Source organism: Maylandia zebra, linkage group LG14 (assembly GCF_041146795.1).
Source record: "Maylandia zebra isolate NMK-2024a linkage group LG14, Mzebra_GT3a, whole genome shotgun sequence".
In the NCBI taxonomy this organism is placed as follows: domain Eukaryota; kingdom Metazoa; phylum Chordata; class Actinopteri; order Cichliformes; family Cichlidae; genus Maylandia; species Maylandia zebra.
In genome coordinates this window covers 9,298,627-9,324,422 of record NC_135180.1, presented here as the reverse complement: position 1 = coordinate 9,324,422, position 25,796 = coordinate 9,298,627, and the positions used below count along the sequence as shown (strand labels likewise).

At 40.5% G+C, this 25,796-nt stretch overlaps 1 pseudogene across 1 annotated transcript; it reads left to right on the top strand.

Moving 5' to 3' along the window:
* The first annotated feature begins 282 nt into the window (after nucleotides 1-282).
* On the top strand, nucleotides 283-3,693 carry LOC143412530 (TRPM8 channel-associated factor homolog pseudogene; annotated as a pseudogene). The gene is made up of 3 exons (XR_013093055.1): nucleotides 283-474; nucleotides 724-837; nucleotides 2,706-3,693. The product of XR_013093055.1 is annotated as a TRPM8 channel-associated factor homolog pseudogene (transcript).
* The last annotated feature ends 22,103 nt before the right edge of the window (nucleotides 3,694-25,796 follow it).

Here is a 25,796-nt window from a genome sequence, read left to right as displayed (position 1 = left end):
CATGCAGACAGGAGCAGCCTGGGATCAAACCACCAACCTTCTGGTTAGTAGCTGACCTGCTCTGCCACCTGAGCTACAGTCACCCTTTCAGTGATCAACTATAGAGTAATGATGATTTTGTTTGGTTCTTTGCTCAGATAGATACAATGGCATTCTCTCTCTCTCTTTTTTTTTTTCTTTTTTTTTTGTCTATCAATGCTGTAAAATCTGAAAGAATTATCACTATACCACTGTTTATTGCTCTTTTTCTGTTCAGGCTGGATGCATGCAGGTTATCCAATCATGGCACACAAAATGACAGCTCATGAACTGGTCGGCGTCAAAAGAGGTAATCCAATGTGGGGCCCCATCCATGAACTGGGACACAATCAACAGAGAGCTTGCTGGGAGTTCCCACCAAACACCACAGAGTGTACATGCAACCTGTGGTCAGTGTATGTGAATGAAGAGGTGCTGGGCGTCGACAGGGAGAAGGTGGAGTAAATGACAAAGACAAATGGCCAGAAACATCTTATATTGTTACGCTTTTTATGATAACTTCTTTGATGTTATATGATGACAAACCACTTAACTATGTTTTAGAGTACAATATTTTACAATCATCTCATCCCATGTTGTTTAATGCAGACTGAAGGAGCCATGACTTCAGCAAACCGACAAAGTCGAATAAATGACTAAAAGTAAAATATTTTACAATCATCTCATTCCATGTTTTTAATGCAGGCTCATGGAGCTATGACTGCAGAAAATCGACAAAGTCGAGCCAAGGATTACGTCGCGGGAGACAGGACACCTGAGAGCTGGAGCATGTGGGTGGCTCTGGAAACATATATGCAGGTGAGAGAATTCTGCTCTGTAGAGAAACTGTCCTTTGTCCACACTGGAGTGACCTGCTTCCATAGGAAAAAAAATGATTGCATATAAAACTGAAAGCAGAGTGTGAAACAAGGAGAGTTCAAGAAATGTTTTCCATTAAGTCACTTTTAAGAAAGTGTGGAGACATAATTATAAACAGTATCTTAACAGTCAGTCCTTTGTCCACACTGGAGTGCACATACAGTGGGGCAAAAAAGTATTTAGTCAGCCAGTGATTGTGCAAGTTCCCCCACCTAAAATGATGACAGAGGTCAGTAATTTGCACCAGAGGTACACTTCAACTGTGAGAGACAGAATGTGAAAAAAAAATCCATGAATCCACATGCTAGGATTTGTAAAGAATTTATTCGTAAATCAGGGTGGAAAATAAGTATTTGGTCAATAACAAAAATACAACTCAATACTTTGTAACATAACCTTTGTTGGCAATAACAGAGGTCAAACGTTTACTATAGGTCTTTACCAGGTTTGCACACACAGTAGCTGGTATTTTGGCCCATTCCTCCATGCAGATCTTCTCGAGAGCAGTGATGTTTTGGGGCTGCTGCCGAGCAACACGGACTTTCAACTCCCGCCACAGATTTTCTATGGGGTTGAGGTCTGGAGACTGGCTAGGCCACTCCAGGACTTTCAAATGCTTCTTATGGAGCCACTCCTTTGTTGCCCGGGCGGTGTGTTTTGGATCATTGTCATGTTGGAAGACCCAGCCTCGTTTCATCTTCAAAGTTCTCACTGATGGAAGGAGGTTTTGGCTCAAAATCTCACGATACATGGCCCCATTCATTCTGTCCTTAACACGGATCAGTCGTCCTGTCCCCTTGGCAGAAAAACAGCCCCATAGCATGATGTTTCCACCCCCATGCTTCACAGTAGGTATGGTGTTCTTGGGATGCAACTCAGTATTCTTCTTCCTCCAAACACGACGAGTTGAGTTTATACCAAAAAGTTCTACTTTGGTTTCATCTGACCACATGACATTCTCCCAATCCTCTGCTGTATCATCCATGTGCTCTCTGGCAAACTTCAGACGGGCCTGGACATGCACTGGCTTCAGCAGCGGAACACGTCTGGCACTGCGGGATTTGATTCCCTGCTGTTGTAGTGTGTTACTGATGGTGACCTTTGTTACTTTGGTCCCAGCTCTCTGCAGGTCATTCACCAGGTCCCCCCGTGTGGTTCTGGGATCTTTGCTCACTGTTCTCATGATCATTTTGACCCCACGGGATGAGATCTTGCGTGGAGCCCCAGATCGAGGGAGATTATCAGTGGTCTTGTATGTCTTCCATTTTCTGATGATTGCTCCCACAGTTGATTTTTTCACACCAAGCTGCTTGCCTATTGTAGATTCACTCTTCCCAGTCTGGTACAGGTCTACAATACTTTTCCTGGTGTCCTTCGAAAGCTCTTTGGTCTTGGCCATGGCGGAGTTTGGAGTCTGACTGTTTGAGGCTGTGGACAGGTGTCTTTTATACAGATGATGAGTTCAAACAGGTGCCATTCATACAGGTAACGAGTGGGGGACAGAAAAGCTTCTTACAGAAGATGTTACAGGTCTGTGAGAGCCAGAGATTTTCCTTGTTTGAGGTGACCAAATACTTATTTTCCACCCTGATTTACGAATAAATTCTTTACAAATCCTACCATGTGAATTCATGGATTTTTTTTTCACATTCTGTCTCTCACAGTTGAAGTGTACCTCTGGTGCAAATTACTGACCTCTGTCATCATTTTAAGTGGGGGAACTTGCACAATCGGTGGCTGACTAAATACTTTTTTGCCCCACTGTAACACGATTACCAGCATTATGATTTTTGTCTCCTCATCTGCAGCTCCAGGAAAGGTTTGGCTGGGATGCCTTTAAGAAGGTGTTTGCTGCGTATCACCACATAAAGGACTTCCCCAAGGACAACAAAGGAAAGATGAACCTGTATGCTGAGACTTTCTCCCAGACTGTGGGGATGGACCTGACTGGCTTCTTTAAGGCCTGGGGCTGGCCAATAGAAACAGCCACTGAGGAGAAGCTGTCCCAGCTGCCTCCCTGGAACAATCACCCCATGACCCAGTATCAATAAACCTCAGACCACTGAAGGGTGGTTTTAACCAATATCTTAGCTTGAAGTGAATGATGGGCAACACAGTGAATTGATTTGGTGTCTGGTGTTTTGTTTTAACAACATTTAGAGTATCTGAATAGAAAAAAAGAAATGATGTACTGAGGTTGCAGGGTTTGAATTCAGTATTGCAACTGGTTTGTGATTCTCATGTTCCCGAGGGGAAGTACATTAGGCTTCCACTTACTGCCAGGTAGACTAGACTTTTGATGGTATAAGGAGTGGCATCTTTGCTTTTATTTCATAGTTGATGTGAAGATACAAGCAGGAAATATGACTTGTTATACATGTTCTGGGCTGAAATCATACCAAGGCATTGCACTACTATAGCATACATTTCAATCATTTGTTCTCTATAAAGAAATACAATGCATTATGCATTATGTTTCTGTTTTGCTCTTGGTTTCTGTTTGCCAACCTGTTTCGGTTTCTTTTACTTGCACTGCAACCCTTTCCTTATGTAAAATGAATTTTTATAAAGAAATTAATATTCAAAAGAATACAAGGGACTTTCTACAGGTTTATACTGTAAGAGTGTGGATGTGGAAGATGTGTATTTTCTTTGTGTGAGTAAGTAAACTGCATCTTTCATTTGATCTGCTGTTGCACATTTGAATTATGCTGGTTCATAATACAGAGGTCAGACTTTATTTAAGCAAACCTTTGTCTTTACTTTCACACTGATATTTGTTTGCTCACAACTGAAACACCAATAAACGTGAATTATACCTCTCAGACACTTCCTTTTTCATTCAGCTCTGAAAAGAAACTTTAGAGCTCACGTTTTTTTCTGTGCTGTAGAAGATTATCTGTTGAAGACAAATGCAGGTATCAATAGGTGTGTGTGAGTGGGTGGGAAGATCAGTAGAACAGATGCATGTGAGAGTCGGGTGACAGGTCAAGAAAGAAAGGCTGAGGACATCTACAGGTGATATGGAGAGCTGCATGAAGGGGAAACTGAATGTGGCAAAAGGAAGCGACCAATAGAAAGAATGGATAGAGTAAACACAATATAACTGGGAGTCAGGTGTGTCAGGTGACAAGAGACATATGGATGGTGTGTTACTGTGAGTCAATTGAAAAATGGCAGAGAGTTGGGGTAGTAGTGTAGCCTTGAGAAAACATGCCATGGCAACCATGACATCACATATGTTGTCCTTGTTTCCCCATGAAGGATACACACACATGTATAATCCTTGTTTAAATGGGATTGATATTCTCACTCGCAGATATCCCTACATCTGTTTTCTCTTCTGTAGCTCCTTTGGCTGGGATGCTGAAAAAAAAGCGTTCACTGCTTGCCACCACATAAACAACTTCCCCGTGACAACACAGGAAAGATGAACCTGTTTGCTGAGACTTTCTGGCTGGGCCATAAAAAACGGCTACTATAGCTCTCCTTCCTGGACTGATCACCCCTCTCTGGCTCAGTATGACTGAAGCTTAGAACACTACAGACTGAAAAACAAAGATTATAAGTTTAAGTGATTTTTTTGTTGTGTAGTTAATCAATATTGTTCTTTATATAAAATGCATTGTAATATTGGAATGAAACCATTCAGCTGTTAAATCCGATAACTTCTTTTATAAACAAAAGAATGTGATCATGTTAGTTGGGAAATGTTGACTGTTACATTTTCTAGAGGGTTCACCAAAGTCACCAAATTCTGTTAGTCAGAGTTTGTGAGACTGTTTTAACACACTACTATTGGCATACCTATTTGTTAGGGGTGCAACGATACACAAAATTCACGGTTCGGTTCGGTTCGATACTTTGGTGTCACGGTTCGATATTTTTTCGATACAAAAAAAATGTTCATGCCTTTTTAATTTGTCATTTATTAAAATTATAAATATATATTTTAACTCAAAAGTACAGTTTTTAAATTTAATGTTGCTGAAACAACAAAGTAATAAAATAAAAAATATATATCTGCAGGGCTCGCGAAATTTCTAAATCCCTGGTAGCCCTTCGGGCAGGGACTCTTCAGTTTTTGGTAGCCCAAAATAAATTTAAGTAGCCCAAATAAAAAAGAGAGCAATTTTTTTTGATTGATGTTTTGTTTCCTGTTTTGTTTCCTTTACAATATTATTCATTAAAGTATAATATTGTAAAGGAAACAAAACATTAATCAAAAAATTGTTGAAAAACAAATTACAACATTGTATAAAAATTACAATCATCAACTCAAATACTTGGTTCTAATTGAACAGAAACTTCTATGAACTTGTAAGAACTGTGTAGGACATGAATCAGTCTGTGTCAGATCCTGAATTTGAAATTTCCACTGAAGTCACGGGTAAGAGGCAAGTGGAACCAAGATCTAGGCCATTTGCTTTTTGAAGTTTGCAAAGACTGCTAAATTTTGCCAGTGGTAGTTCACTCTTTGCAACATAGTACGCTGTTTTAAACTGATTTTCAGGTTTATTTTTAGTATGTTATTTGCAATTGGTGTTTGTTCTGGGAAAGATATTGCAGACTGAGCAATAATGCATTTCTTGCATTTCTCATGGGCAAGGCTGGACTGGGACAAAAAATCGGCCCGGGCATTTTGACTAGAGACCGGCCCACCAGGATAAAGATTGAAAATGTGACGTCATTCAGGGGTAAAACCGCAAAGGATTCTGGGAACTTGCGGCAAGAGGTACTAGCGCATGCAGGCTTTCAATTGAACTCAGTTACACAGCGATAAAAAGAAACCCAAAAAATGGCAAGAAGCTGTTGTATTATTAACTGCAATAGCCGGTCGCATGACAGCCACGGGAAGCCGACGGGTAAAGAGATCGGTTGTTATAGGATTACGTCGTTGAAGAGAAATTGTTCGAGCCATGTTTCCGAAGTGACAAACAGGCGACGGATGGCCTGGATTGCAGCCATTCAAAGACCAAATATAACGTCCCAGAACACTCCAGCTCACAGGTTAGTCTGCTCCAAGCATTCCCACAAAGGTCAGTCTGCTGTTGTAGTTAATGCGTCATTTTTCTTAACATAATTGGTGATATAGGTTACAAGCAAGTCTGGCGCTGAACAGAAATTGTCGCGCTATGCTCCTTTATTTATGGTGCATAAATAGTGAATTGTCCTGACACAATATTGCGTTTCGCTTCTGTTATTACCATGGTACATTGACGAAAACATATACTTTTATTCACAGGATAAAACAGTTGTTTTGTGTCACTAATTGTCCAGTGCGATTACAGCATACAATATTATTGTCACTGCTACATTTCTGTAATGCTACCAGAAATTATTTCCACTACTAATTAGTTACCGTTGAGCTCAAAGGTTATATTAATAAACGGTTAACGAATGTGTATTTATGACGACGATTTGTGAAACTGGTAAACTTACCTTTGTTCGTACGATGGTCTTTCGTTCTACACGGTGCATTTCAAGGTCCTGTACCCATCCGTCGGTAAACTGTACCTGGGCTTGTTGCAGTGACCTGAAGTTACTAAACTTCATGAGTGTATGCACTCACTCCAAGAAGCGTATAATTATAAATCTGAGCGTGGTGAAAGTTGGGCAGCACGCTAACGTCTTTTGTCCACTCTGTGTGCTCGTAAGGGTCTGACCCTTTCACTCCTTTGATTTTTCCTCATATCTTTTCTTTGTCTTTTCATCGAGTCTGTCTTTGTATGGACCGGCATTGTTCTCCTTTTGTTTTGTACATTCCTTTTTTGTGCGGCAAAGAAAAAACAAGAAGGCATTGGAACCGGAGAATGAACGTTTTGTGGTGCTGCAAATACTTGCATTTGACGCGGTACTTGATTGTTTTGCCACTAGTTCCCGGCATGCAATGCGCGAAAATCACGTGATTGCTAAACAAGGGGGAGGGTGCATCCGGCCTCCTCGGTATAGCCCAGAGTCGATCATGACCAATTGGCCAATCCAACACCTTTCATTACATATACCCTCCCTAAAAAAAAAAAATAAAATAAAAATAAAAAATCCATCGGCCCATAAAAACAAAAAATCGCCAGCGGCCCACCGGGCAAATGCTATGTCCAGCTATGCTCATGGGTTCTAATGGGAGCCTTTCTTAAAATGACTGGTCCCAGTAACAAAGGCGCTTGTCGACTCGAGGGAAAACCAACAACACACCCGGCAGAACATTATGTTATTTACACGGGTGCACATAAGTGGTCCGCATTAGCTGTCAAAATAAAAGACGCGCACCAGATAAGAAGTTGCAACGCGCGTTTGCCTCCATATGCCACTGTTTTTGTCCGCTAGAGTGGGATTTTCACGGCACATTCTGCACCACATCTCTGTGCGTTCATCATTTGTTTGAAGCCAGCTCACTTCCTGCAACCACTTTTCCGAGAATATGCGCTTCTTTTGTGGTTCGGACTCCTTCTGACATTTCTTTGGAGGTGGAGGAACACCAAAGTAATTGCTTAAAGGAGCTTCTTCGACATCTTTAAGAGTTCTAAACAAATGTCTGTCCTCCTCCTGAAAATCTTATGTACGCAAACACGCATTGCAACTTCATATCTTGTGCGCGTTTTTTTATTTATTTTGATAGCGAATGCGCACCTGTGGACCACTTATGTGCAGCCCTGGTTATTTAGCTCGTCATATTGCAGCCACAGAAATTATTTTGTCCATGAAACCATAAAGCTGCACTTTCTTTTTGCCTTATAGTCTCATTTGTCATAACTTTTCCGTTTTGTGGTAAGCTTTTCTTTGGCTGTCACTTCTTCACCCTGACCTGTCTTATTTGGCTCAGCAGAACTAAAATATATGTCCTGCTGCTTTTACAGAGGCACTCACATAAGCTCAGCGATTCTCTGCGCGATCAACCTCTCACATGTTTAAGCTGCGGGAGATTTCACTTGTCATGTTTGCATAGTAAGCTAACGATTAATAAGACGATGTCAGAGGAATTGGTGCACAAATTATCATCACTCACCAGTCAGTGCTGTCGCTCTCTATACACAGTTTGCTCGATTGCAAAGTGAAAGCAAAAAACAAGCGCAAATTCAAACGCGACTTCAATATGTCACATATTGACAGTGGCTCACCGATGCCAATGACATAATTACCCAGCTACATTTCCGAAAGAATGCAAAAGCATTGACATATATTTTTCCTTCCTACGATAGGCCGACGGGCAGGGCAGAGATAGATTTTGGTTTTTATTTATCAAAATGGGGAGCACCTGGTTCATTATTTACATGGGACTCTGCTGTTAGCTGGAGCTAACTAATTGTTACTACCAGCCAGTGATGAAGACTTACTTTCTTGAAAAACCCACGATTAACCCTCTGCTGTGGAAAAAGTGATGTAGATGTTAGTGCAGCGCATCTGTATGCACACTTTCTCACAGTGACCTCTGCACTGTAAACAATACAAGGTCATGAATAACACACTGCTGGTAAATTCACAAAGACACGGAAAGTGGCAATTAAAAGGTTAAGTCAGCACGGCCCAAAAGCCCATGCAACCTGTTGGTGTGACCTTTCTGCTCCTGTAAAAAGAAACATACATACATCCACCCTTTTGTCACTGTGTAGGTGGAGGTGCATTCTTGCATACTGGTGTCAAGTAAGTTAAGCTTTTGTCAGTCCAGTCAGTCCCCATTTTTTATTTGCTGACAGTAGAACCTCTCGTGACGCAATAAGTTTCTACTGCCAGCAATGACGCCATTTCAAAAAAAGAGAAAAGAAAATTTAGACTGGATTACCTCGCTGAATCCTTTTTGACAGGGACTTGTTTTCTGATTGTCCCAAATAAGTGGCTTTCTCCTGAGCCCATTTTAATTTTGGAAAAGCTCACTTGCGATTGTTCAACATGTTGTGTAGCGCTTTCGATTCCGATGTTGCAGGCCTGCTGGAAAAAGAGAAAATTGCCAAACAAAAAATCTCAGTGCACTGTTAAAAATCGAAAAATATGAAGGCCTAGTTTTAGGACTTGTCTGAGCATACTCTCTTAGAATGATGAAAAAACAAAACTAATTGGCAGGTTCAAAGTGGTACCAAAAGAAAATGCATCAGTCAAGTAAATCCCCAAAACATTCATCCACGAGTCACACACCTCACACAACAGCAATATTCTATCAGATAATGAGTTTTTTCCCCCCTATGTACCCAGATGTGTGTCATGATAAGACCTCCCCCACACATCAGAAACAAGAAACTCAATAATCTATTAGTCTCCACTCATCTGACCCTCCTGCAGCATTCTGTTCACCCCTGCTATGATTCAATCATTTTTGCCCAAAATAATACTAGTTCACTAGTCTATGTATCACTTGTTAACCTACTAAGTGAACCGGACAAGATGATGGTAACAGAAATGCATGCTTAAAAATACTATTTGATCTTCATGAGCTTCATGGCATGTGTGTATGTGTTAGTAGGATTAATGCATTTTTCTGTTTGTGTAATTTTTGTGTACCTCTCCTCTTTGCGGTGCTCCAGACACTTTACAATTCACCACGCAAGGCAGTCGTTTTTTCTTCCCAAATTTCATTCCCACACTAAAACAGCCAGCTGTTTTAGTGTCCTCCCCTGCTCCTTCCACTGTGGTCTCATCCCATCTCCCCCCCTTGCAGCAGTCCAGTGAGAGTCAGTTGTCTTTCAGCTTTGTCCTGTCTTTTCCACTGTCTCATCTTGCCATTTTGCTCCAAAAGTGGCAAATGTCCAACTCAGGCAGTCTTTTCAAAAGTCCATTCACACACAGTGAAGTTGCAGCTCGTTGGAAATGCACATCCATCCATCCAGTCATGATGATGCCATTTTTCTCCTTGCTGTCGCTGTCTTGCACAGCTGCTGCTGCTGGACCTTTTCTTCACGGCTCAGGATACTGCTGTGAGCTCTTGACCTGCTGTGAGCTCTTGACCTGCTGTGAGCTCTTGATATCCATCTCGTTGTTCTGGAACTGCATTTCTTGTCTCCGGGGAAAGATTTTTGGAGCTTGTGTTCTCAGGGTGACAAACTGTCAAGAGATGTATTCTAAAACACTTCTTCAGCTGAGAAACAGAGAGGAAAAACACACAGTTTTACTTGTTGCTAGCAAGAGCAGCCAAAGAACGCTCGCACGAGAGTGATGGCTCAGGGACTCGCAGCTCTGAGACTGCCCTGGTCTTTATTTTATACATCAGTGGGTGTTTGTTCCTTACATTGGAATGTGGATGTTTATATGTGTGTGTGTGTGGGTGTAGGTGTGGAGTTAGAGTGTGACCCCATAACCGACTTCCCTAAATCTGCTGGTTGGAAGTCCAACAGTTCATCTAAGCACTTAGACTAAAACTTGACATAGCTACGTTTATCCTACCATAAAATAATAAGACAAGGTACGACCTCTCCCATACTCCCAGAGTGTGGGTGTGAATGCCAGAGCACTCTGGAATGCACACAAAGCCTTTGCAGACTATTAAGGATCGCACATCCTATCACTACCATATGCAAACTTATATTATTAAAAGATTATACTGACTACTAAGTACAATTTTCCATTGACATATTTCATCTTCAATTATTCTTGTATGAAATTCCCTTGAAGTAACAACTGAATTTCAACCAACTCAGCTTGCTCTGCATATTTTAAAACATGGCGGAGCCCAGCTGTAATTGTACCTTGCATTAATATGGTGTATTATTAACGGTGACACAGCACTGCTTAGAAAAATAATTTCCCCCAGGGATCAATAAAGTATTCTGATTCTGATTCTTAGCATGTCGTCCTGAATCTCACAGGTGTGCCGATGACCTGTGCAGTATATGAGGCACTAAAATCCTGGTTTATTTCTGGGATATGAAGAGGAGGGAGTCATGTGAGCTCTATCAATATTGCACGACTTACGTCTCAGACCTGTATTTATGTATATATGCACTGAAATTGCGCTGTAATATCCAGTTAACTGTCCACATTTGTACTCTGTTTTTCCATTTATTATATTTTTTTTCATTAATTAGTCTGAAAAAAGATCCACGTAGTAACCAAAGAGAGCCTAAATCGATGGTCTCTAATAGCAGCCAAATTATAAGAGCTTTCATTAGTGATGGTGAGATGAAGCCTTGTGATGAACTGAAGCTTTCCAGCTAACTGGTCGACTCATGGTTCGAAGCATTGTGACGATTCATTGGCTCTACTGCGCCATCAGGTGGATGATTAAAGTTAAATAGGCTCAATGATTATAATGATGTGATGTGTAAACTTAATAAATAAATTGTTTTCATGGTTATTTATCCCAAATATTGTCTCAGTATGTCTGATACAAAAGAGAAAGTGGAAACTATCAGGACAGAGTTTTGATATGATTGTGTAACTGTGTAATCATGCTTATGTACATCTGGACAATGACACAAACTAGTGTGTGGTGCTTCACTTTTTAATAAACTAAAAGACAGAAATGAGATTATAAGATCTGTGGTGTTGTTGATTTATATTATGGTACTTATCATTTGTGATATTTATTACTGTGTGCATACTTTATTAGGAGAGATGAGATCTAAATGTTGCCAGACAGGGGAAAATCTTCTCTTCCTTGCTGGTTCCATCGAAGGGGAAATGCTCAAGTATGTAACTGGGACATAATCCAATTCCACAACACAATGTGATGGGGAATCAGCTGTGTTTTGCTGCCCAATTTATTTAGAATCTGGCGCAAAACGGCGAGCCAGTTCCTGAATCAGTCACGTGGTACGGACTGCCCGCGAGGCCTCGAACGTCACTGCATACGCAATCAAAGCAAGACGCGCGCTTCACAAAACTACCCTGAGATTACCGACACACGCTTCAAAGCTTCGACACACAGGAGACATCACTACTTTTCATACAGATGATGTAATAGTTCAAACTGACACCAAACCTGCAGAAAACTGTGCTTACAGACCTACACAATCAAACACTGAGGTCAATTTAGCTGCGCTCCTATTTTATGAACAGTGACTGCACAGTGGTTAGTACTCTGTGTTGTGGTTTTATTTACATAAAACGTGAATATAAAGAAAAAGGAGAAAACTTTATGAATGTGAAGGCTGCATGTTTAATGTAAAGAGCTATTGACTCAGGTAATGTTTGCCATGGGTCCTAAATTAATGTAGCCAATCCAACAGCGTGAAGGTGAGTAGGGGTACAGTGTCAGTGTAGCAGTGACATGTGTGACATGACCAGGACTCCAGCTGTCTCAGGTAGATCCAGTGACATCTTCAATGTTCTCATGACTTATTTGGAAGTTCCCCGTGCAGCTGAAGAATGGAGACTTTTCATAGCATAATATGCAGACAAATGCCATTCTGCTGCCTGTAGTGTGCCCAGGCAATTCTTTTATATAAGTAGACCTGAAGAAAGCATATTTTCAGATCTGCATTTACCTGCCTCACAGGAAATTCCTGTGATTTGTGTTTCAGGGCAGAATGTGCATGTAACTAGTCCTGGCATTTGGTCCCTCACACAGCCCAAAGGGATGTTTGAAATGCATAGAGGCATTAATAGGCCTGCTAAAGAGGCGGGGTAACGGCATAGCAACGTACATAGATGAATGGCTGTTGTTATCAGAGTGAGAAATGTTGAGAAAAGAGCAGGTTAAAGTGGATCCACTGATGACTCTGGGTTTCACCATAAACTACGAAGAGTGTCCTGCAGCCAACTCAGCCCTTATCTTTCATAGGAATATCTCTAAATTTCACCTCATACATAGCGTGTCTCTGTAGGCACAGAGGGAAAAATGCTGTCACATGCAGGCATGTTTCAGGTGGGACGACATCTCTCATTCAGACAATGGCTGCAGATGCTTCACTAGAAGCTGTCACAAAGAGGAAGGTGATACCACGGATGCAAGTCTCATGGGCTGGGGTGCCACTCACAGCAGCATAGTAGTGGGTGGAACTACTGGGACTCACCTCAAAGGGGTGCTCACATCACCTGGCTAAAATTACAAGCAGCATTTTTCACACTGAATAATTTCCTCCCTTCAGAGTTGAAGTGATAATCTTTACTACTGGGGGTATAACACTGAGGACCGATGAGTCAATTATTTTTACTTTGTTGATGTAACCATAGGGGTTCCTTGAATGGTTGCTGCACATCAGACCTACACACACTAAGTGCAGACGTGTTAGCAGCTCCACTGTCAATAGTAGTCCCAGAAACAACTAATATAAAACCCTCACAGTCACAAGAGACTGCTGCACTGCTGCTAGCACTAGCCAGGAAGAAGTGCAGGAGGAGGCTACAGCAGTCCCAACAAGAGAGTGAGGAAAAGACAGAGGGAGGTGTAATCAGCATGGTAAGAACATAGATGGACAGAATTGGGAAGGGAGAGCTTCAAGGAAAATGAATGGCTACTTTAATCATGAGGCACTGCTAATAGCTAATGTAGCTTTTAATTGTCACATGCTGCCCTGCACATGTTGCCTTTTAAACTGACCATTTGGAGCAGCATTCATCTGTTGTCACTGAGAGCTACTCACATTCTGAGAACTACTGTCCACTGGCACCCAGCACCCACAGCTGGTGACCCTAATCTGGGCAGGATTTGACCAGCCACAGGTCAACATGTTTGCCTCTAGGTAGAAAGTGCAGTGTCCACTGTATTTCTCCCTGATGGACAAGGAAGCTCTACTAGTGGTGGGCCCATTAGCTCACGAATGGCTGCATGCTCTGCCTTTTGCATTTCATCTGCTGGCCTTGATTTCACTCACTCTGAGAGAGAGATGGCTGACCACGATGTCCCTTTGGTTAGTGGAAATTATGCCCAGCTGTTTACTTACATGACATAAATTGAAAAAAATGAAAGATATGCATTGGAATAAGGAAGAATTTTGGACAAGTATGTTTAGGGCTGTTCGATATAACGATATATATCGGATGACGATATAAAAACATCTATCGTTTGTTTCGCGGTGTCGTAGAATAAACTGTTTACAGCAATATTTTTTCATTGTTTTGATGGTCACTGTAGTGGCTATATTAGTTTCTATAAGTTCTCTCTTTCTCCTATATTTAATATAACCACACTACTGATGTTCAAGCACCTGTTTTTACGTGTTGTCGTTAGCAACAACGACGGTAAAACCATCGCGTGGCTCCGCTGTCCACTTATTTGTTTTCTACATAAACCTTTCACAATAAAGCTCAAGATCCTGTTGAGACTTTTCAAAATAAACTGAATCACGTGAAAGAGTATGCAGAGAGTTTACGGATGAGAAGAAAAAAGGAGCCGTCAAGTGCTAAAAAATAAATTTTAGACTCAAACTTTGAAAGAAAATGGTGGCCGTTACAACTTATGTCTAAAAATGTATAGTTTCATGCATTGGTTAAAACACTCAAATCCAGGTAAAGGACGCCAAGCTGGAAAAAGTTCACGCAAGTCGAATTGCCCGAGATTTACAGAATTTACAGAAAATATTACATTTTTGTGATTTATATCGTGGTCAGGATGATAAATGTCTTATATCGGGATATGAGATTTTTGTCATATCGCACAGTAAGTATGTTAGTCTTTTTAAAAAATGTGTTTTATTATGACTCATGAAAAGAAATGAAGGGAAAAATACTCACCTGTGCTTTGATTTATTTACTATAAATAATACATTAATAAAACACAGCAACATTAAAGTTAGAATACAAAAGCAATAATCTCTGGTCCTTAGTTCCTTAGTTATGCTGCAATATGTCTAGACTGCCGGGAGATTCCCATTATGCATTGAGTATTTCTTCTTCACTCCCTATGTGTTTATACACCTCTCTGCATTGAATTATTCTTCCTCTCTGGCTCTCTTCCACAGTGTGTCTTTGTCCTGTCTTCCTACCCTCATCCCAACCTGTCGCAGCCAGGAGGGAGTTTTTCCTTCCCACAGTCACCAAAGCGCTTGCTCATAGGGGGTCATATGATTGTTGGATTTCTCTCTTTTTTGTATTACTGTATACAAAAGGTATTTTATGAATTTCACCAGGTTCTGTACTAGGACCAATACTTCTTATGTTACACCTGTTTAGGCAGTATTATTAGAAAACACTTCATACATTTGCATTGCTTTGCAGATGACTCTCAACTTTATATACCCATGAAACCAGATGACAGAAAACTAATTAAACTACAGGAATGTCTTAAAGATATTAAGGTCTAGATGACTTTTAATGTCCAACTAAAGTTAAACGTGTCTATCTGAAGCAAAGAAGTCAAAACAGATACCTCTGTAACTGCATGTTTAACACAATTAAACATTTTTTCTTTCATTGCACACAAAATTTAGTAGAAGCTTTACTGACGTGGGATCTCATTTTACTTGTCTGACTGGAATTTGTCAACATGAGCAAATCATCTGACGTTATATCACCCAGACTAACTCTGTCTGTGTCCATAATCAGAAATCCAACTGAATTTACTTGCAGCAACCCCAATTCTAACTACCAGAGATACATATACATATGGCTGTGTGTGTACTCTTACTGAGTAGGGCAGCATCCCATTAGATCCACTGATAAGATAAGAATGAAACAAGAACAATATCGTTGGAGTCCACAGGATTCAAGTTGTTCTTGTTGCTTGACACTTGGGGAAAAAAAACCTCACTGGGTGCTGGAATATCTCGGTGGAGAAGAGCCTTGAATCCTCTCGCCATTGTCTTTACTGACAGCAATGAAGGCAGTGAAAGAACTGCTCTCTCCTGATTGCACACTCAACTCCACCACCTTCTCCTTCACACCTCCATCTTCTTCTACCTCATCGTCTTCCTCTCCGTTCTCTAGTGAGCAAATAAGAGTCCGAGCACCCAGCCTGTGAACTGTTAATCTACAGACAAGAGAAAGAAAGAAGCACAGGTGGAGCTCATTCTACATTTCATATTTTCAAAAAGGTCTAAAGGAGATAATAACAATTCTTTCATAGGATGGAAATCAGACATAAACACCATCATCTTTCAAAAAGACATCAAATACTTAAGGAGTGTGATGCTATGAGCTCAGTGCAGATATCAGTATGGTGATATGGTCACAATGACAATGTTTTAGATCATACATACAAGCAACACGAGGTAATATCTAATTGTTCCAGTGGATAAACTGCTCATTTACCCAGAGTTCTCTGCAGGTCTGAGACTGAAGTGCGGCTGGTTCTCAGAGGGATGACCTGCCAGGCTGTACTTCAGCGTCACACAGCCCTCTGCTGCCTCTGAGCTCTGACACAGAATTACAGTGTTAAACCAATTTAATCTCTTCAATGGAAAATAAATAATAAAACAAACATTACTGTAATTGTTATGAGTCATTGTCTTACTTTTGGTTCCTGTCAGTCCCTGTGATGAACTGAGCGTGACCTCCTCCTTCCTTGGCCATCCCATTGACGAGAGCAGAGCTGGCCCCTTCCCCAATCCCAAAAGAGAAACACCTGCAATACAACAGTTTTCACAGAGGACATGTTGGACATTCTGGAAACTGTGTAGATATAGTTGTGTTTTTCTGGTTTGTGAGAATACAACAGCTGTTTTTAAAACACACAGGTTTGGTACGCAGCACATGTCATCATATTTTTCTTGTTTTTCATGTGAGAGATCTTCTTCACCAGATTGATCACTTCTTTGGTGTTCCCCACCTCTTTATCAGTAAAGACAAACAGCCAGAGAGGAGAGTTGACACACATCTACACAAGCTGAAACACAACTCTCTGACAGGTATACAAGTATGCTGTCAGTAAACTGTTTTAGTAAAACAACATAAGAGAAGTAAGAGTGAGAGGAACAGTAGGAGCCACTCAACAGATCAACTTGTATATAATTAACAGATTATATAAGATATGTTACGAGTTCATAGTTAACTTACATGTTGGAATAATGAATGATTAAAAAGATATAATAAAGAATGGCATCATTAAAGTGTGTGTGTGTGTGTGTGTGTGTGTGTGTGTGTGTGTGTGTGTTTAGGCTGAGTGGGAATGCAGGGCTGACCGTAAGTATTTTTGAGGGGCTAAGGATCTCTGTTCCTCCAAGATCAGCCTTCAGAGCCTCCATGGTCTTCTCACTATACTCTACACTCTTACTGCCATGACAAACACACAAGTGAGATCAAACATAACATGTTGTCTAACAGCAGGGAAGATATCTTATCACACATTTACAGAAAAAAGTGACAGAAAACTGATATCACGGAGATCATATGAATACAACTGATGGGAAGATGTGTTCATAACTAGACCCAAAACTAAATGTTGGAATAGCAGCCCATTGGTAAGCTCTTCAACAGGAGCAGAGGAGAGTCCTGAAGGGAAGAGAGAAAAGATGGTGAGGCCTCTGTGTGAGAGCAACAATTTTACAAAAGTTTTGAGGAAATATTTTGTAACTCTAACACCACTTTATGAATACCCTGGCACTGCTGATGTGAGTATTACTCATATTTTCAGATCGATTCACTAAGAACACCAACTCTCCACATGAAGCCCTGTGGTTTTAAATGGTTTCAGCTGGACTGGCCATCGGCTACTGATGGTGATTTTTCATTTGGGCAGATGCTTATATTATTATTATTATTATTGTAACCGTATAAACAATGAAAGGTAGTGGATTGGCCAGTTGGTCATGATCGACTCTGTGCTGGCCAATTACAGCCGAGGAGGTCAAACTTTAAAGTTCCATATTGAGGTGAAAAGGAACACGATTTGTCCCATACTTCAAGTTGAATGAAAAACGACACAAAGCTGGAGTTATGCTGTGTCTTTATGCTGCACAGCTGCCTCTTCTTCTATCATTCTCTCCCCATCTCTCTCCTCTTGCTACTTCAATCATGATCAGCTGATCGGCTTTTCTGTCGCAAGTCCGTCTCCGTTGTTTGTTCATTGCCCACTTTGCACCAGAAAGAGGAGACCAGCGGCAGCACATTTAAGCTTGATAAGCTGTTGTTAGAATAATTTAACATTACTTTCTAGTATCAGCTGACGTTTGCTGGAGCCACAGCCGTAAAACTGCTGGTCATGATATTGGTTTGGATATGTGGTGAGAGGGAAACATGAAGATGTAAAGTGCCTGCTGCCCTGCCTCTTTTGATGCCATACTATTTGTTCAGCGTTCACAGCCCACACTGCCTGTGGCCTTTACATACATCGGTCGGGGCCCTGCAAAGTATGCAGTCACTGTGAGATCACTCTGTGCGCTCTCAACAAGATATAAAGCACGCAGTTAGGGGTGGGTTTAAAAAATCGATTCATCGATTAAAATAGATTCTAACTGGAATAAAACGATATCAATTCATTAAATCCTGAAATCGATTTTTTTTATATACATATGTTAACTTGCAAGCGGTTAACATGAGGAAGTCACGCCAGAGTTAAGTGACCTGGACGCATGAACCATCATGGCTACTCCCGGGAATGTGCCACCAAGCCTAAAGGCAGATGTCTGGCAACACTTTGGATTTAAGAACTGTGAAGACAGTGAAGAGCCGGACAAAAGCAAAGCCGTATGTAAGATGTGCAAAATGGAGGTAAAGCACTGTGGAAATACCACAAATCTCAGAAATCATTTAACGAGGCATCATCCAGATATCCCGCTAGCAAAAATGGCCGACACCAAGCAACGCTCACTCGAAAAGGCATTTGCAGTGAAGTTGGCATCCACTTCTCCAATGTGCCCAAAAAATAACACAGTCTGTCGCAACTCTCATATGTAAAGATATACGTCCGTACAGCGTTGTTGAAAATGATGGCTTCCAAAACCTCATTAATACGCTAGAACCACGCTATGTTTTACCAACACGCAAACATTTGAGTGAAGTGGTAATCCCAAACATGTATGAAAAAGTGAAACACGATGTTAGTGTTTCACTTTTTCAGTGGTTCATGTCTTACAGACAAGAACCACTGAAGCAAGCCACACAGCAGTTAATTTATCTGAAATTATGTTCAAAGCAATCGAAGAATGGGAGCTTACAAACAAAAATCCAGGCATTGTAACTGACAATGCTGCAAATATGGTGCGAGCTGTGGAAATAACGGGCTGGTTGCACATTGGTTGTTTTGCCCACACACTCAATTTAGCTTCACAAGCAGGACTGAATGTTCCAGCTGTTGCTCAGCTGCTTGGCCGAGTGAGACGCATAGCATCCTTTTTTCATCGCAGCACTGTTGCAAGTCGCAAGCTTAAAGAGAAGCAAAAGATACTGAATCTACCTGCCCATAAGCTGGTGACTGATAGGGTGACCAGATGGAACAGCACGTTGGACATGCTGGAACACTTCCTAGAGCAACAACCAGCAATCTCTGCAGCTCTACTCTCACCTGAAGTGAGGAGAAGTGACAGTAATCTCTGTAGTCTTACAGAGGCTGACATACAGTAACTGATGGAGAAGATATAGTGAAAGCTTTGAAGCCGCTGAAAGCAGCCACACTGGTTATGTGTGAAGAAAGGTCCCCGACCCTTTCCATCATTGCACCTCTGCATGCACAGCTGCTGGAGAAGATGATCAGTGTCTCTCACGACTCCTCACTGATTAAAGACCTCAAGACTGCTGTATACGACAACTTGAAGTCAAAGTATGTTTATGAATTGTGTGTATATGCCATGAATGAGTGTAACTGTATGGATGCATGTATTACATGAAAATTCTTACTATAATGAAAATATATATATATTATAAAAATGTTAGTTAAGCCCTCTTGTCTAGTAATAGGCCTTTTGATTTTATATCTATCTATCTATAGATGTTTATATATAAAATATGGAAACAAAGTCGTATATTAATGTTTCTGATCTTGCATGAGTGTATGTAACCATGCACATGTATATCCAACATAATAAACTGAGTTAAATGTGCAAAATCTCTTTTCAAGATATGTGGCCCTAAAGGACAAGCTGTACATTGCATCAGCATTAGATCCTCGCTTTAAGGCCCTGCCATTCTTGTCCAAAGAGACCTGTAACAACACATTCTCTCAGTTGGTGTTGGAAGCAGCAGGTTTGGAGAACGTGGACACAGCTAAAAATGATTGGTTTTTTTGCACTACTCGAGTTAGAATATAAATAGTAATTTCTTTAGTAATTAAGTTTTCATTTTTCTACAGCGACAGTCTGATGGTGACACATCTGAGGAAACTGTCCCTGACATCTCTCTTGGTGGTGTTGATGAAGTGGATTATGCCCCTCCAATTAAGAGGTCAAAGGACTCTGCATTAATTTTTCTCCTTGGGCCAGCCTACTCAACAAAAACATCAGCACCACAGAAAACACCAACTCAGAAGGCAAAGGAAGAAGTGAATCGATACAGGGACGTTGAGCCTGTTGCACTTTCTGAGGATCCTTTGATCTGGTGGAGGGACCGTGAAAGGGAGTATCCTCTTTTGGCTCTACAAGCAAAGCAGTATCTTTCCATACCTGGGACCAGTGTTCCTTCTGAACGAGTGTTTTCAGCTGCTGGTGACACTGTTACCGCACAAAGGAGCTACCTGACTCCACAACATGTAGACCAGCTTCTCTTTTTGCAGAAAAACCTTACAGTCTCAAAGAAGTGAGAGGGTAGTTATAAATAAGGCTAAATTGCATGAGTTTCACAGAGGTTTTACAATACTGTTCAGTATGTTTTCATTTTTTGAAGTATTTTAAAAGGCAGTTTTTCATTTTCTGATCGTTCAGTTTCTGTCAGTTCACGCTGTGTTATCCTGTGTGTCCCCAAAACACAATAGTGGATTTCAGAAAAGCTGTGTGAGACACTAACAGCAAAACTATTTCTCTGAGGTTTTACTGATGTTTACAAAAGATATGTTCTATTTGCACTGGATCCCTGATCCACTTGAAATGTATGTATGAAAATAAATATATACTAATTTTAATTAAAAATTACATTATTGTAACTGCTTTAGTATCTGTTCTTAATTTTGAAATTTATATAATTCATTCACAAGGCTTAGAGGGTTCTTTTGACAGTACATATACAAGGTGAATTATCATAATTTTATATATATTCATCTCAAAATCCTGAAGAGAAAATGTAGATGCTAAGAAGTAAAAACAGATAAAGTCTGTTGTAACAATAACTGAGATATGAAGACAGCTCATCACTTTTTCTGTTTTCATGCTTTCTGTTGTTATGGCATAAAGTTAAAATACTTTGGTCATTAAAAAACAAACCTTCTAGGATTAGATGTGTGATGGTGTAATGTCGTTTAGTTTATTACAGTAAAATTGTGAATCTATTTTTGTAAAATAATTTTTAAACATTTCAAGTCAACTCAGCTTTTTTCCCTTTAATCTGATTGTCTAGAGATATACAGAGGATATAGAAAACATGGAGAGAAGGACAGACACTCTTTCCCGAATTGATGAGATTCTTCGACCTGTAGAGGACTTAGAAAATCGGATCCGTGACCGGATTTTCAATCGTCACTTGGAATCCAGGGTGGCTGTTGGAAACGTGACAACCTTTAGAGAAACACCCAGGGACAGCCTGCATCCACTTGGTGAAATTTTTGGGAAGGTGCAGCCCCAGCGGGAATTGAGCTTGGCATCTTCATTTGCTCCGTGTCCTCCATCATCCTCTCGACCTCACAGAAGTCAGATTCCAGTGAGGTCAAAAAACTACAGAGAAAGAGGTCAGTTCTTATATCGACGCAGTAAAGAGTCAGAATATCAGACATTTAAACCCTTCAGACTTTTAATCAGCTGTTGTGTGAGAGATAAACCCTCCAACCAGAGTTTACACATTGCTAAAACACATTGAATGTTAAGGTGTTGCCATGGTAAAATATCTCAGCTTCACTTTTTATCCAGGTTGTGATTTGGTTTTATTTGAATACAAATTTTGGTAAATGGTTAATTAAGATTGATTATGTTGAACTGAAAACTTGTACTTTAATTTAATAAACACACTTATAGACATACATGGTTTGCTCTCCCCTTTAAAGTGCACTTTTGTCTTGTTCATTTTCAGGTGCAAACAAACTGAAATGTGAGTAATAAATATTTCATGATCTAATCTGTGCAGACAAAGAAGTCGCCAGTGGTGTCAGGCTGGTGACAGCCCAACATATGTTTGAGGCATTGGAGCAAACAATTAAAAAAAATTGTGTGGATGCCTCTCTGCCCCAAACTATTGTTCCAGCGCCTCAAACTGGAGGAGGAGCTGGAGTTCGAGCAGGGGCTGTAGCTCCAGCTCCTCCTCAAACTCCAGCTCCAGAACAAAGGAAACCTCGAAGGGTTGTTAGACACCCTCCAGAGGTGGACTTTAAAGGGCTTATCGTGGGGTACCTCCTGTCAATTGACAAAAAGTTAGGGGAGGAGCTTCAGTCAGTCTCGAATCCTTCAGAGACTCTCCGGCTGAGCCTCAGCCTGCTGAGTCAGGACGACTGGTAAAATGATTTTCTACTGTTATCATTAATTATTTTCAATTTAATGTGAGGATATGAGTTTTAAAACTATTTGATCTTCCTACAGGCAGAAAAAGATAGAGGGGCTGCGATACATCCGCACCCTGGCGCGGCATCACCAAGAGGAGTTGAAGTTAAACCTCCGTAGAGTTTTGTTAAGGTTCAAATATTGAGGAGGAGAGTACAAACAACCATTGGTCCAGAAGAGCTTGGTCAAACAATTGATTTTAATGAATACACGCGTGGGAAGACCACTCTGTATGCAGACAGGAATTGATCTTCGACTTAATCAAAGCATAAGCAGATATTTATACCATCAGGGTTTGAATTAATGACGCCCCTTCATACGTCACAGATCCATTTCATACATAGGTCACATCAAAACCACAATGACTTTTAACACAGTTTAAAAGAACATTATCTCTGTCTCGTCTGGAACACGAGCCCCACATCCTGCAAGACACTGTTCCTCTTTCTTGCAGAGACAAACATGACTAACCTCTCACCTATAAATGAGTCTAACTAGTGTGTGTGTGTGTGTGTGTGTGTGTGTGTGTGTGTGTGTGTGTGTGTGTGTGTGTGTGTGTGTGTGTGTGTGTGTGTGTGTGTGTGTCGACCTTACATGCTCTCTCAATTCACCCGTTGCACTTCTGACCTTTTACCAGAACAGAGGCTCATCCTTATGTGTAACAACCTAACTGAAACTATTTTACTATGTTGAATAAATGTTATAATCAAGAACCTCTACTAAAAGCTTAATAAAAGAATATAAAAGTATAACAGACGCTCTGCAACCCTGCAGTTTCCTGTCACTCTGACTTTGGACAGAGTGTACTCAGAATCAACATAATCATCACATACACACTTAAGATTATAACAAGCATTCAAAAGCATTTAAGATTATAGATTCAACTCAACAGTTTAAAGTGGTTATAACTGCACCTATAACAAAGGCCAATTGGGTACCAAGATGTTTAAACATCTGAATGCACTATCAATGCTGTAGATTATATTATTAATGCAATGGTAATGATGATGATTATTAACAATAGCAGCAAAATATCTCTCCAATCTCAACACTCCCTCTCTCGACCTCTGGAACACCAGAGGTCGCAATACATTGTGTCCTCGCTCTGACAATCTCTAGCTGTCCTTTTGGCTCAGCAAATCAGACAACCACCTCATGTCATCTAAGTGGTCCAGTAATAAACACCAGCTCCCCCTCGAGAACACTCCATGCGTAAGATTAGGTTTTTTCTGCGTCCCTCTCTTGTGGTCCATCAGGCCTCGGGCCTCCAGGATCCTCACCCCCCTGTGGTCGCCGAGATCTTCTGCAAAGGAAACAAAACACCTTTTCCTGCGCCTCCCTATCTTATCATGTTTGGGACTCTTTAATCAAGAGCATGATCCTAATTATGTTCTTTACTTGTTGACTTGTATTTATATAATTCTTCAGTGTTACTCATCATTTAAAACTTTTAAAGGTTTGCTTGGGGGTGACACAAGAGGTATACCAGCTGTTTTTCTCTCTACATCTGTGTTTTTGCCACCCTCTTCTGTCCATGTTTGCAAGCGTGCCCTGTCTCATGCAGTTTTGTAACAGGTTTGATTTCAAACTGCTGAAATTTCCTCTGATTCTTTAGATTAAAAACAATCCCTCTTGTGTGTCCTGTGCGGCACTGGACACTGTAATATATTTGTGTGTACACCTCAGAGAGAGGATGGACAAAGAAGCTGAATGGACCTGTGAGAGTTTACTCCAGGTGTTTGTAAGGGCAAATGCCAATACGCTCATTCAGCAGCATGCCAAGGAAGCTCTGACCGCTCTGGTTCACGGTTGCAGCCCGAGTTGCTTTCTAAACAGCCTGGTGACTATGGGTTTGAAGTAAGTTCACACCTGTGAAGAGTATCTGTGACCCCAGCATCACAATCAGATCAGGTGAAAATCAAACACACTGAGTGGATTTGTCTGTGTTTCCTTCCTCAGACATAAGAGCGTTCTTGTGAGAGCTGGTGCCGCACTGGGGCTCCTTATAATCAATAAATTCATGGAAGCGGAGAAAGTCCTGTCTGCAAGACGGATTTTCACCAAATGCTTCCTGTTGGCTGTCAGTGAACTGTGTCAGGATGCTTCCTCTGAAGTCAGGTCAGTGTGAACTTTTAACAATTATAGGCTGATATTTCTATTTTGACTTTCTTTTGATAAATTCTCTGCATTTACTTAGAAACTAAAGTGCTGATTAAAAATGCTTCTCTCTGCAGAGCTCATGGACAGGCCATCCTAAAAGACCTGGTCAAACAGAGGAAATTCAGAAAGATGTGGAAAGAAAGAAAGAAAGAAAGAAAGAAAGAAAGAAAGAAAGAAAGAAAGAAAGAAAGAAAGAAAGAAAGAAAGAAAGAAAGAAAGAAAGAAAGAAAGAAAGAAAGAAAGAAAGGAAAATGTGAGATTTGATTTGTTTTCAGTGTGTTTCACCTCTGAGATTTTTGTAGGTCTGAAAGTTTAGATTTAAGATTTTCTGATATCTTAAAAAACAAAACAGTATTTATTGTAAATATATAACCAATGAAGTCTTTTCAAGGTCAATTTACTCAATTTACTTTATTTACAATTTACCTGAGAGTGTGAATCGACGTGCATTCGGTAGAACAATCGGTAGCACTCAAAGTTGCCTAAACTTAGTCTAATTCAAAACAAATGCAAATGCATGCATAAATGTTTTTCTGCATCTGTTGTAATTAAACCTTTCCAATCAGGTGGATCTTATTGTTTTAAACAAGTCAACCTGTGAATCTGAAATACTATAACCTGATATTTTGTATTTAGCTAAAGTTTTACTTAACTGCTGTTTGCATGTAAATTTTAGGTGGCAGGAGAACACTGTGGTGTTCAGTCTTCCAGAAAATCCAATTTAGTTGCAAGAAATATGTTAAAACTGACATTATTACATATGCTGTGTTAGAAAGGCTTTTTTCCGATGTGTATGAAATTTTGCAGTGTGCTGCTGAAGTCCAAGACAGCCTCACAGCAAAGAGAGTCTCTGCACGGCTATCAGAGAGGAGGAGAAAGCCTGGAGCCTGTAGACCGTGTCAGTGTTTCAAGGATGAGCAGGTTACACATCTGATTCTCATATGTTAAATGATAAAATACGTGAATATATTAGAAACGATGCTACTCTGCTTGTTTGATTCATTTACAACACTTGTTTACTTTCCATCAAATCATGAGTAGCAACATAGCACAGCTCATGTTTTAAATCTCTTCTTACATCTTAAGATCTGGCAAATTTTTGAGGGTGATCTCCTGTGAGAGTGGTCAATGTATCTGATGGAGATTTGTCTCTGCAGGATTGTTAAAGGATGTTCTTAAGGATGTTCTTGTGTCTTACTGCCTGTTTCCACTTACAGCACACTCAAGTGAAACGCCAGCGCTCTCCAAATGCAGTCATCCTTCCCCAGAAAAGGAGGAAAACCAAGGTTGTCTGTCTGTCCTAGACTTTCTGCAGTGGTGCTA